Source organism: Nomia melanderi, unplaced genomic scaffold (assembly GCF_051020985.1).
Source record: "Nomia melanderi isolate GNS246 unplaced genomic scaffold, iyNomMela1 scaffold0174, whole genome shotgun sequence".
Lineage (NCBI taxonomy): Eukaryota > Metazoa > Arthropoda > Insecta > Hymenoptera > Halictidae > Nomia > Nomia melanderi.
In genome coordinates this window covers 61,537-75,736 of record NW_027475289.1, presented here as the reverse complement: position 1 = coordinate 75,736, position 14,200 = coordinate 61,537, and the positions used below count along the sequence as shown (strand labels likewise).

The 14,200-nt window shown below is 35.2% G+C and overlaps 1 pseudogene; it reads right to left on the bottom strand.

The window, feature by feature from the left end:
• Window positions 1–4,048: 4,048 nt before the first annotated feature.
• Window positions 4,049–4,229, bottom strand: LOC143175734 (U2 spliceosomal RNA; annotated as a pseudogene).
• Window positions 4,230–14,200: the final 9,971 nt, after the last annotated feature.

Here is a 14,200-nt window from a genome sequence, read left to right as displayed (position 1 = left end):
ATATATAACTATATGAAACAATATAAAACTGTATAAAACCATATAAATCTATATAAAACTATATAAAACTCTCGTCTGGAGCCTCGATGGAAGGCGGGGGAGGCCTAGCTCCCAGGTTCCCCGCCGGTAAGTACATGTTGAGGAAGTACTCATGTACCCTGTCCTTAGGCACTTTGCAGTGCAAGGACGGGCCCATGAGCACCTCCTGAACAGCACGCCGGCGGTTCTGCCTGAAGAGCCGTTGTATGCGCGTAGCCTCCCTTACCTGGTCTCCCCGCGTTGGTCCACCTGCCAACACATTACGATGTCGGTGACCGTTCGAACCGCGAGCCGCTTGGTCGCCCGACACGCCCCTAGCTCTCGCACGCCTTTGGGGCCTACCTGTCCCGCCCCTCTCGTGGTCGGTCCCCCGACTCTGAAGCCCTGACGGTATGCTGCGATTTCCCTCGTAACATCCTCCAGCTGCTCCAGGGAGCCAGCGTTCTGCGCAATGCCGATCAGCAACGCTCTCTCCGAAGGATACGCTTTCCCGACCAAAGGTCGGATGGCGCCCCTTCTTCGAGAGGGATGCCCGGATGCCGCAGGACGCCTGGGCTCACGAGGTCTCGAGGCAGGCGAGGGTGGGGTCGCCTCCGTCGCGGAGGCAGGAGCACCCCTCACGGTTACATTAACGGTGACGGGCCTCCGATTATCCCTCCCCGCGCGATTTAATACTACCCCTTCCCGCAAAGTAAAAAGGGAGACGGGGGCCCCCACGTGGGACGCTCGGTAGTAGCAAAGGGCTAAACGATGTTACGCTACTCACCGAGGGCGCCCCGGAGCACCCTGCTCCAGGCCGATGCTCTTTATTGTGCGCGGCGCTGTTGTTGTTGTTGCTGCTGCTGCTGCTGCCCGGAGGCGGCCGGGCGAGGGACTTTTCTCGCGGTGATAGAGGAGGCGTCGTCGTCCTCTTCTCTGGCGGCAGCGGCTGCGCCTCCTCTTCGGACGACGAGCTCAACGACAGGATCCCGCTGTGGTGACGTTGGCGGGATCCAGCGGTGATTCGCCACGGCTCCGGTGATGATTCCGGGGTTGCGGCTGCCCCGGCCGGCTGCGGCCCCTCCACCTCTTCGATGGGTGGGAGGAGCGGGGCCGCTGGAGATGGTGGTAGCGGCCTGGCCACCGTCGCTCCTCCTACAATAGGCAGGGGGGTCATTATCGTCACCCCGCTGCAGGTGGTGGTAACGGCGGAGCTGCACAACGTCACCATACTCGCCGACGTTACCGGTAACGGAGCCCCCTGCTCGCCGCGGATGGTCGGCGGCGTCCTGGGGCTCCGGTGCTTCCTCGGTGGGGGGCTGCGTCATGGTGGTCGTGGTGATGGCCCGGGCAGTGTAGGGGTGGCCCGGGTTGCTGTACGCAGCACCCTTTCCGGCGCGACGTGTATCGGCGTGGGAGGTGACGTGTGGGAAAGGGCGCCCGCTGTGACGGCGGCGTATGATGGCGAAGCCGCTGTCCTTACCCCCGAGGGTTTCCTTTGGGCGGCCCGAGGTGGTGATGGGCCGCTGGATGGACTGTTCCCTTGAGCCACCGCCCTTGGAGATGGAGTTTGAGTGGTGGGTGTCCCTCCTAATCTCGGGGGCGTTCTTCTGGCTCCGGTCGCAGCCGCTACCGTCCCCCGGGTGGTGGTGGTGGTGGTCCCTCTGCCCACCTCCACCGGGGCGCTGGCACCCCTCGTACCCCGTGTCACCCGCCCTTGGGTGGTGGTGGGCGGGGTCATCGCTGGAGAGGTGCCAGTCGGTAGCGGGGGCCGTTCATCTGCCCGGTGGGGTGGGCCTCGTTGTGGTAGCGGCTGAGGGACCGGAGCCCCTCCTGGTAGCAGGCGCCCTTGCAGCCGGCGGCGATGTCCTAGGAGCAGCCGACCCCGTTCGCCGCGGCGGGCTGCCGCTCTTATTGACCGGTAGCGTCCCCTTGGGTTTGTGGTAGATTGGTTGCGGGGGGGGTGGCGGGGGCGCGGGCCGGGCGCTGGTGGTCGGCCCAATGTTGATGGTTAGCGTGGGAGTGCTGGACCGGCTTCAGGGCCCGCCCCCCCCAGCCTTCGGTCTCGTTGTCGTCGTCTTCGTCGTCGTCCTCGTAGTCCTCGTTGTTGTCCCCGTCGTAGTTGCAGATGTTATAGCTGTTGCCGTTGTTGTTGCCGCTGCCGCCATTGTGCGCCGCGTCGTGCAGGTGGTGATTGCCATCCCCGTTGAATCCTTCGTCGTAGAAAGGGTGTGGGTGGGCGGCAACGTCGCGGCGCACATCGTTTGCGGGGGCGGGGACTGGACCGCCAAATTTGCAGCAGCTAACGTAACAGCGCGCGGTACTGCGGGGGCGAATAACGCGGAACTCCCCCGACGAGAGGTGTTGCTCGAACCGGTCGAACCTGTCACGGGAACTGTACAAGTCCCACACGGATTGTTCTGCTGGTCGGATTTGTGTAAAAAGTCGTGGTGCAGCCTCTCCGCCTTGAGAGGATACCTCCCATCGCCGGTGAAGCTGCACTCACGACACTTGTACGCCAATACAACGCCCGGATGATGTTTCCGGACGTGCTTTGTCAAATCCGTGTGGTACTTGTGCACGCCACTCATCCTGATCCCGGGGACACCGAAGCAGGCAGGGCATCGGAACTCCGCTGGGAAGGGAAACTCTATCACCAGGGCGAGATTATTACTCCCCTCGGTAGTGCAGGAGGTGACTGACGCACTATCACCGCGGTCCTGCATCGCTCTTAAGACTAAGTCCTACGCTAAGTGAGACAGAAGAAGAGACAGAGTTGCTGTGGCAAATATTTCTAAGTGCCACATCGAGGCGAAACGGGGAGGATAGACAGAGTGGGAATAACAGAGTAAGAGAAGAGAAAACTAAGTCCAAAACGACAGAAGGAATACCGCCACGCGCTAACACCCTACTGACTCCGCCGGCACTAAGTCCGGTGTCGAAGACTGCCTGGAAAAATGACATCCTCCGACGTGGCAGTCGGTAGGGATACTAACAGGTGACGGTTACGGAGGAGTGCAGCGATCTCGATGGAGGAAGAGCGACGGAATCGCCCACTCCACCGAGGACTGCACGGGGGTTGTACCGCAAGCGGGCCGACCTGAGGTTCACTCACTAACGGGAGAGTGGAGTCAGCCTCCACGCGGGCGGTGACTGAAGGGAAAAGAAGGAAGTGGAGGCGCCACTCGACTCGGACCTCACGCGTTCCGGTCCGTTGACACACCTCAACGGATGGGAGCGATCGAAGGTGTGGGTGGACGCGTAGGGGTAAGGTAGAGGACTACCGACGATGATTCGAGCACCGCAGACGGCTGGAGACCGGCTGCGTTACCCTCCTCACTGCCGGGGGGATAGAAAGAGAAGAGAGACTCACTCGGCGCAGGAGTCCAGCGATGCAGGAGCGCTCTCCGAGGGGAATAACACCTCGCTCCTGATTCCTGTTCTAGCGGTGGTAGGCGTGGATCAGGCGAGCCGTCCTTCCCGTCGGGGTTGCCGATGGCCAAGTCCTGGTGGGTCGCAGGGGTGTTGGGTGACCCACGTAGAGGAAGACCAGGGCTGATGGGGTTGGCCTGTGGTGGTTGTTGGCCTCCAAGTAGAGGGCTGGTTGTCCTAGGACCCTCTTAGACCCTCAGTAGACCCTGGTCGTCCTCTCCCTCGGTTGTCCACGGAAGCAGGATGGTGGGCGGCGCAGGTGATGGTGCGCAGGTGATCCTCCCGCGCAGGTGGGCGGCGCAGGTGATCCTCCCGCGCAGGTGGGCGGCGCAGGTGTACTCCCGCGCAGGCTCGATCCGGTCCCGTGGCGAAGGCACTTTATCACACTTCACCGCACAACACCTCGAGCACTGATCGTGAACAGACCTTGCCGCGAACACGCCCGATCGCAACTCGGCCCGCACTGTTGCGTAGTACCGCGGCGGGTGAATTTACCGCGATTTCGGGACTTCGCGAAGCCAGAATATTAAGGGGCTTACTCTTTGGAGTCCCGAGTCGGTCCAGAAGGTGAAAAAAGATAAGAGCTCTAATTAGCAGCGCTAATTGAGCCGTTTCTGGCGGCACTGCAGTGCCGGACCGACTCACGGCGGAAGTGGAGCGAGCCCCAACGATCCGCCTGACTCCAAAGATCAGGTTCATTTTCTGACTCCGCGATGCGGAGTGTATCAGATATTAAGCTGATAAGAACAGATAAAAAGCGCTTTATTCACAAAGAATGTTCCCCCAGCCTTACATTGTTTGGCTGCGGGTGGATACATAGTAGCGCCTTTATGGCGAAGGCAAAATAGTTGATATAACTCTATAGCGTCTGTCGCTATTTTCAGATATCAATCTGCGGTGGCTCTTATCTCATAAACACCTTAGCATTTATATGAATCTAGCAAGAGTCTGAATATGTATATATTAGTGGAAGTAGATAGTTAATCGAATAAATAGCCAAACTAGAATAAATTATATAAATAAATAAATAATAGTAGCGTAGATTAAATAAACAAATATACATAGCATACATAAATATAAACAAGAAAAGAAGAGGCACAGAAATATATAAATATACATAAATAAATAAATAAATAAATAGATAAAATAAATAACCAAACAAAAATAAGCGAGAATATACATTGAAGATTAAATAAACAAATATACATAGCATAAATAAATATGGACAAAATAAATATAAGTGTAGATATATAGCTAAAGGTAATTTTCAATATATACAATTCAGTGGTTAAATATGTACATAATATGTAGTTCCTAGTCGAATCCGGGCTCTACTGTGCCCAGGCCTTCGCCATAGAAAACAGCACAAAAATAAAATAAAATAAATAGATATATAAATATAAATACGATTACAAGCATCTCAGTAGCGGCTATTTGGCATTTCAATTAGGGCGCATGCGCGGAAGTGCAGTTATAGAGAAGCGGTTAGTATAGAATTAGAGTAGGCGGTTGAGGTAGAGAATGATTAAAATGAATAGGTCAGATAGATAAAATAATCAAGTAAATAAATAAATAAATAATAAATAATAAATAAATACATAAATAGATAAATAAATAAACTGGGATGAAAAAATCAGAAATATAAAAAAATTAAAGAAAAATAAAACAAAGAGTACCAAATTGATGAATAATTAGAACCAGTGTCACATCACTAATTAAGAAACCGTTACCAAATCTCGTAGTTAGTTCAGAAAGAAAAAATAAATAGATATGTAAATAAATACGTAAATAAATAAATATGTACATAAATAAATATGTGAATAAATAAATGTGTAAATAAATAAATAAATATGTAAGTAGAATGAAAGAAAAAAGAAAAAAAATATGTAACTAAATAGATAAATATATCGTTAGTCAGTATGTTTGAAATGGTTAAGTAAATAGATAAATAAAAACCAGGAAAAGTAGCTAAATAAACAGAGTAAGATAGATAGAATATTAATAGTTATATACACTTTGATCTTATCCATACGGCCGAGAAGCGAAAAGGATTTGGGCTACGCGAGTACATGTTCATCTTAACAATAAGGCCGAGAAGCGATCTGGATGGGTGTTATGCGAGTTCCCTTTGATCTTACCCATAAGGCCGAGACGCGATCTGAATGTGTGTTACGCGAGGACACTTTGATCTTAGCCATAAGGTCTACAAGCGACCTGGATTTGGGTTATTCGAGTACACTTTGACCTTACCCATAATGCCGAGAAGCGATCTGAATGTGCGTTATGCATGTACACTTTGATCTTATCCATAAGGCCCAGAATCGAACTGGATTTGGGTTATTAGAGTACACTTTGAGCTTAGCCATCAGGCCGAGAAGCAACCTGGATGTGTATTGTGCGAGTACACTTTGATCTTAGCCATTAGGCCGAGAAGCGATATGGATGCGTGTTATGCGAGTACACTTTGATCTTAGCCGTAAGGCCGAGAACCGATCAGAATGTCTGTTATGCGAGTACGCTTTGAACTTAGCCATTACGGCGAGAAGCGATCCAGATGTCTGTTATGCCTTTGCAGCTTCATCTTTGACATCAGTCGAGAAGCGATCTGGATTTGGGTTATACGAATACACTTTGACCTTAGCCATAAGATCGAGAGGCGAAGTGGATGTGTGTTAAGCGAGTACACTTTGATCTTAGGCATAAGGCCGACAAGCGATCTGGATATGTGTTATGCGAGTACACTTTGATCTTAGCCATACGGCAGAGCAGCGATCCGGATTTGGGTTATTCGGGTATACTTTGGTCTTAGCCATAAGACCGAGTAGGGTTCTGGATATGTTTTGTGCGAGTACACTTTGATCTTAGCCATAAGGACGAGAAGGGATCTGGGTGTGTGTTATACAAATGCACTTTGATCATAGCCATAAGGCCGAGATGCTATCTGGTTGTGTGATATGCGAGTACACTTCGAACTTATCCATGAGGCCGAGAAGCGATCTGGATCTCTGTTATGCGAGTACACATTGGTCTTAGGCATAAGGCCGAAAAGCAATCTGGATTTGTGTTATACGGGTACACTTTGATCTTAGCGATACGGCTGAGAAGCGATAGGGATATGTGCTATGCGAGTAAACTTTGATCTTAACCATACTGCCGAGCAGCGCTCTGGTTTTGGTTTATTCCCGTACACTTTGATCTGAGCAATAAGGCCGAGAAGCGATCTGGATGTGTGTTATGCGATTACACTTTGATCTTAACCACAAGGCCGAGAAGCGATCTGGATGTGTGTTTTGCGATTACACTTTGATCTGAGCAATAAGGCCGAGAAGCGATCTGGATGTGTGTTATGCGATTACACTTTGATCTGAGCAATAAGGCCGAGAAGAGATCTGGATGTGTGTTATGCGATTACACTTTGATCTTAGCCATAAGGCCGAGAAGCGAACCGGATGTGTGTTATGCGGGTACCCTTTGATCTTAACCACAAGGCCGAAAAGCGATCTGTATTTGGGTTATTCGAGTACACTTTGGTCTTAGCATAAAGGCGGAGAAGCGATCTGGACGTGTGTTATGCGAGTACACTTTGATCTTAGCCATACGGTCGAGAAGCGATGTGGATGAGTGTTACGCGAGTTCACAATGATCTTAGCCGTAAGGCCGAGAAGCGATGTGGATTAGTGTTATGGGTGTGCACTTTGATCTTAGACATAAGGCCGAGATGCGATCTGGATGCGTGTTATAGGGCTACATTCTGGTCTTAGCCATAAGGTAGAGAAGCGAACTGGATTCGGGTTATGCGATTACACTTTGATTTTAGCCATAAGGCCGTGAAGCGTTCTGGATTTGGGTTATTCGAGTACATGTTGATCTTAGTCATAAGAGTGAGAAGCGATATAAATTTGGGTTATGCGAATACACTTTGATCTTAGCCATACGGCCGAGAAGCGATCAGGATGTGTGTTATGCGAGTGCACCTCGATCTTATCCGTAAGGCCGAGAAGCGATCTGGATTTGGTTTATTCGAGTACACTTTGATCTTAGCCATTAGGCCGAGAAGCCATCTGGATGTGTGTTATGCGAGTACACTTTGATATTAGCTATAAGGAGGACAAGCGATCTGGATTTGGGTTATACGAGTACACTCTGAACTTCGCCATAACGGCCGAGAAGCGATCTGGATTTGTGTTATTCGAGTTCACTTTGATCATAGCCATAAGGCCGAGAAGCGATCTGAATGTGGTTTATTCGAGTACACTTTGAACTTAGCCGTAAGGCCGAGAAGCCTCCAGGATTCCGGTTATTCGAGTACACTTTGATCTTTGCCGTAAGGCCAAGCAGCGATCTGCATGTGTGTTATGCAAGTACACAATGATCATAGGCATAAGGCCCAAATGCGGGATAGATTAAGGTTATTCGAGTCCGCTTTGATCTTAGTTATAAGGTCGAGAAACGACCTGGATTTGTGTTATGCGAGTACACTCTGATCTTAGTCATAAGGCCGAGAAGCGACCTGTATGTCTGTTATGCTAGTAAAGTATATAAACTGCATAAAAGTATATAGAACTATATAAAACTGTGTAAAACTAAAAAAAACTATTAATACTATATAAAACTATATAAAACAACGTAAAACCATATAAAACTATATACAACTCTATAAAACTATGTAAAACCAATAAACTATATGAAACTATTCAAAACTATATAAAACTATATAAAACTATATAAATCTATGTAAAACTATTTAAAACTATATAAAACTATAAAAATCTAATAATACTATATAAAACTACTAAAACTATATAAAACTATATAAAACCATATAAAACTATATAAAACTATATAAACTTAGGAAAACTATATAAAATTATATGTAGCTATATAAAAGTATATAAAAATATGCAAACCTGATAAAACAATATAAAACTATACAAAACTATGTAAAACTATGTAAAACTATGTAAATCTACATAAAACTAAGGAAAACTATGTAAAACTATATAAAACTATATAAAACTATATAAAACTATATAAAACTATATAAATCTATATAAGACTATGTAAAACTATATAAAACTATGCAAAACTGTATAAAGTTATATAACTGTATATAAAACTATGTCAAACTAATAAAACTATATGAAACTATATAAAACTATATAAAACTATATAAAACTATGGAAAACTATATAAAACAACATAAAACTATATAAAACTATATAAAACTATGTGGTACTAATAAAAATACATAAAACTAAACAAAACTATATAAAACTATTAAAACTATATAAAAATATATAAAACTATTTAGAACTATATAAAACTATATGAAGCAATATAAAACTATATAAAACTATTTAAAACTATATAAAAATATATAAAACTATATAAAACTATAAAAAACCAATAAAACTATATGAAACTATATAAAACTATATACAATCATACAAGACTATATAAAACCATATAAAACTATATAAAAATATATAAAATTATATAAAACTATATAAAACTATATAAAACGAAATAAAATTATATGAAGCTATATAAAACTATATAAAACTATATAAAACAATATCAATATATATAAAACTATATAAAACTATATAAAACAATATAAATCTATTAAAACTACATAAATCTACATAAAACAATATCATTCTATATAAAACTATATAAAACTATATAAAACTATATAAAACTATATAAAACTATATAAAACTATATAAAACTATATAAAACTATATAAAACTATATAAAACTACATAAAACTATATAAAACTGTATGAAACTATATAAAACTACATAAAACAATATTAATCTATATAAAACTATATAAAATCATATAACACTAAATAAAACTATATAAAACTGTATGAAACTGTATGAAACTATATAAAACTATATAAAACTGTATGGAACCATATAAAACTACATAAAACTATATAAAACTATATAAAACTATATAAAACTATATAAAAATATGTAAAACTATATAAAACTATATAAAACTATATAAAACAATATCAATCTATTAAAACTATATAAAACTATGTAAAACTATATAAAACTATATAAAACTATATAAAACAATATCAATCTATATAAGACTATATAAAACTATATATAACTAAATAAAGCTATACAAAACTGTATGAAACTATATAAAACTATATAAGACTAACAAAACTATATAAAACTGTATGAAACTATATAAAACTACATAAAACTATTTAAAACTATATAAAACTATGTAAAAGTAATAAAATTATATAAACGTATATAAATCTATTAAAACTATATAAAACTGTATAAAACAACACAAAGCAATATAAAACTGTATAAATCTATTAAAACTACATAAAACTACATCAACCAATATCAATCTATATAAAACTATATAAAACTATATAAAACTAATTGAACCATAGAAAGCTGAATAAAACTGTATAACACTATAAAAAACGATATAAAACTTTACAAAACTTCATAATAATATTTATAACTGCATAACACAATGTAAAATGTGAAATACAATAAAAAAGAATACAAAACAATGTAACACCACGTAAAACTAAATAGTGCTATAGGAACGTGTATAATACTACATAAAACTCTATAAAATTATATAAAACTATATAAAACAATATAAAACTATGTACACCTATGTAGAACTATATAAAACTATTAAAACTATATAAAACTATATAAATCTATGTAGAACTATATAAAACTTTTAAAACTACATTAAACTATGTAAATCTAATCAAACTAATAAAACTATATAAACCAGTATAAAACAATGTAAAACTATATAAAACTATGCAAAACTATATAAAACTATATAAATCTATTAAAACTATATGAAACTGTATAAAACAACACAAATCAATATAAAACTATATAAAACTATATAAAACTATATAAAACTATATAAAACTATATAAAACTATATAAAACTATATAAAACTATATAAAACTATTTAAAACTACATATAACTATATAAAACTATATAAATCTATTATAACTATATTAAACTATTTTATTATATTTATTGTATATATATGTGTATATATATATAAATATTTAATATATATATATAAATATATGTATCTATATATATGTTAAATATTTATATATTTATAAATGTAAAATATTTAGGGAGGTTTTAATTATTTATTAAATAATAATTTTAATTTAAATATTTAATTATATGTAAATATATATACATTATATATTAATTATTTCTTTATATAAATATTAATATTTAATATATATATACAAGTAATATTGTATATATATATTAAATATTTATATGTATAGTCTATAATTATTTATTAATTATATAATAATTTAATTTAATTAAATATAAAATTGATTAATTTAATATTAATTTATGTAGAAATTATTTATTTTTTTATTAAATATTTATTTATAGATATTTTAGATAAGTAAGGTAAAAATTCTACCGAATAACGTTTATTGAAAGTAAAAGAATTTTAGTCGGTAGTTTTAATTTCCAGTGAAAAAATTTAATCAGTAATAAATTTAATAGATTTAATTTGAGTTAGGGAGATTTTAATTAAATTTAAAGAATTTATTGTGGATATTTTTTTATAGATGAATTTTAATTGAAAAATAAAGGTTATTGATTTTAAAATTTTAATTAATTATTTAATTTAATTTATTATATAAAATTTTTATTTATTAAAATTTTAATAGTTTTAATAATTTTATTTTAGAAATTAATTTTTTTTATTAATTAATGTTATAATTAGAAATTTAATTTAAATAAAGGATAAATAAGTGCCAGCATCTGCGGTTAAACTTTATTTATAAATTGATTTAATTAAATTTTAAATAATTTGTGAATTAAAATTTTTGAATAAATTTATTTTTTATTTAATAGTATTGTGAAAGAAATGTTTTAATTTTATAAAAATAAAATTTATTTTTGTACCTTTTGTATCAAGGTTATTTAATTTATATTTATAAATTTATGAATCTCGAAAATAAAATGATCTAAATAAATATAATATTATATGTAGCAAAATGTTTATTAATATTTATTTAGAAATGAAATTTTTTTCAAATTTTAGATATCTAGTTATTTTAGAATTGAATTTAATTCATATATTTAAATTAATTTTTATTATTGTTATTATATATATATATGTATACATATAATTTAAAATTTATTGAATATAAAAAATTTATGGGATAATCTATAAATTTATTTTATAATTTTAAAATTAAAGTTTATAAATTTATAAACATAAAATTTGTTATTAATATAAAATATTTTATAATTTATTTTTATTTATTATTAATTTAATTTTATTAATGAATTTTTTATAAAATAATATTTTAAAATTAATTGAAATTATTTATAATGATTAAATTAGTAATTAAATTTATTTAAAAATAAAATAAATATTATATTTATTTATATTTAAAGAATTCGGCAAAATTTATATTCAAATGTTTAACAAAAACATTTCTTTTTGATTTTATTTTAAGGTGAGCTCTACTCAATGAATTTGATTTTAAATAGTTGCAGTATTCATGACTGTGCAAAGGTAGCATAATAATTTGGCTTTTAATTAAGGTCTTGTATGAATCAGTTAATGAAATATAAACTGTTTCAAGTATAAATTATGAATTTAAATTTTAAGTAAAAATGCTTAATTTTTTTTAAGGGACGAGAAGACCCTATAGAATTTTATAATTTAGTTTATTAAATATTTTTAAAATTTAATTTTTATTTAATTGATTTATTATTTAATTGGGAGGATATTTAAATTTAATAAACTTTAAAATATTTTTATCAGTAATTATTGTAAAATTTTTGAGATTGTTTATAAGAATTATTAGAAAAAATTACCTTAGGGATAACAGCATAATATTTTTGGAAAGATCATATTTATAAAAATGTTTATGACCTCGATGTTGAATTAAAATTAAATTTAAATGAAGATATTTAAATATTAAGTCTGTTCGACTTTTTAAATTTTACATGATTTCAGTTCAGATCGGTGTAAGCCAGATCAGTTTCTATCTTTAAATTAATTTTAAATTTTTGTACAAAAGGACTAAATTTATATAAATATTATTTTTAGTATAATTTAAATTTATTAATAATTATCTTGACAGAAAAGTGTTATAAATTTAGAATTTATGAATATTATAAGAATAAGTATTATAATAGATAATAATTTTATTTGAATTTAAGATAATTATTTTAGATTTTTTTATATTTATTATTTTATTAATTTTCAATTTAGTTAGAATAGCTTTTTTGACATTCTTTGAACGTAAATTGTTACGTTTAGTTCAATTTCGGGTAGGTCCGAATAAAGTTGGATTTTTAGGGTTTTTTCAACCTTTTAGAGATGCAATTAAATTATTGAGTAAAGAGTTGTTTTTGGTTATAAAAAGAAAGTTTTTAATTTATAAGTTTATACCAATTTTAATATTTTTGTTTTCTATATTAATTTGATTTATTTATCCAATAAATTGTTATATAATTTTTATTGATTATGGAATTTTATTTATGTTAATAATTATTGGTTTAATTGTTTATCCTGTAATGTTAAGAGGTTGAATTTCTAATTCAAATTATTCAATATTAAGTTCTATTCGATCTATTGCTCAATCAGTTTCTTATGAAGTTAGTTTATTTTTAATTTTGTTTTCTTTAATTTTATTAATTGAAGATTTTTCATTATATAATTTTTGAAAGTATCAATTTTATATGTATATATTTATATATATATTTCCTACTTATTTAATATTTTTAATTAGTATATTAGTTGAATTAAATCCTTCACCTTTTGATTTAATTGAAGGTGAATCTGAGTTAGTTTCAGGTTTTAATATTGAATATTTTAGAAGTATCTTTACTTTAATTTTTATATCTGAGTATTTAAGAATTGTTTTTGTTAGAGTTATTATAGTATTAATTTTTTTTGGTTTAGATTTAATAAGTTGAAATTTTGGTTTATTTGTTAATATTCATTTTTTTTTTATTATTTTGATACGTTCAATTTGTCCTCGAATTCGTTATGATCAATTAATAGATTTATGTTGAAAAAAATTTTTATTAATTTCTTTATATTATATTTTATTAAATTTTATATTTAAGGAATTTTTATTAATAATTATTTTTTAAATTTAATAGATTTAATAAATCTATATTATATTTTCAAAATATATGCTTATTTCAAGCTCATTAACTTAGTTATAATAAATAAGTTTATCTCAAAAATAATTTAAAATTGGAGAAATAAAGAAGTAGGAAAAATAGATAATTGAAAATAATTGTGTTAATTGAATATATGGATATTCAATTAATTGTTTTCCTAGTCATGTTAATATAATAAATGATATAATAAATAATCAAAAATTTATTTTATTTAAATAATAATATTTACATGAATTTATATTAGTTTTATTTAATATTGTTAATGTAATTAAAATTAAAATTGATAATAATAGAAAAATTACACCGCCTAATTTATTTGGGATAGATCGAAGAATAGCGTATGCAAATAAGAAATATCATTCAGGTTTAACATGTTCAGGAGTAACTATAGGATTTGCAAAAATAAAATTATCAGGATCACTTAGTATATAAGGAAATTTTATTGTAATTGAAAAAAAAGTATTAAAATAATTATATAACCATATAAATCTTTAATAATAAAATAAGGATTAAAAGATAATATGTAAAGTTTTCTTCTTAAGCCT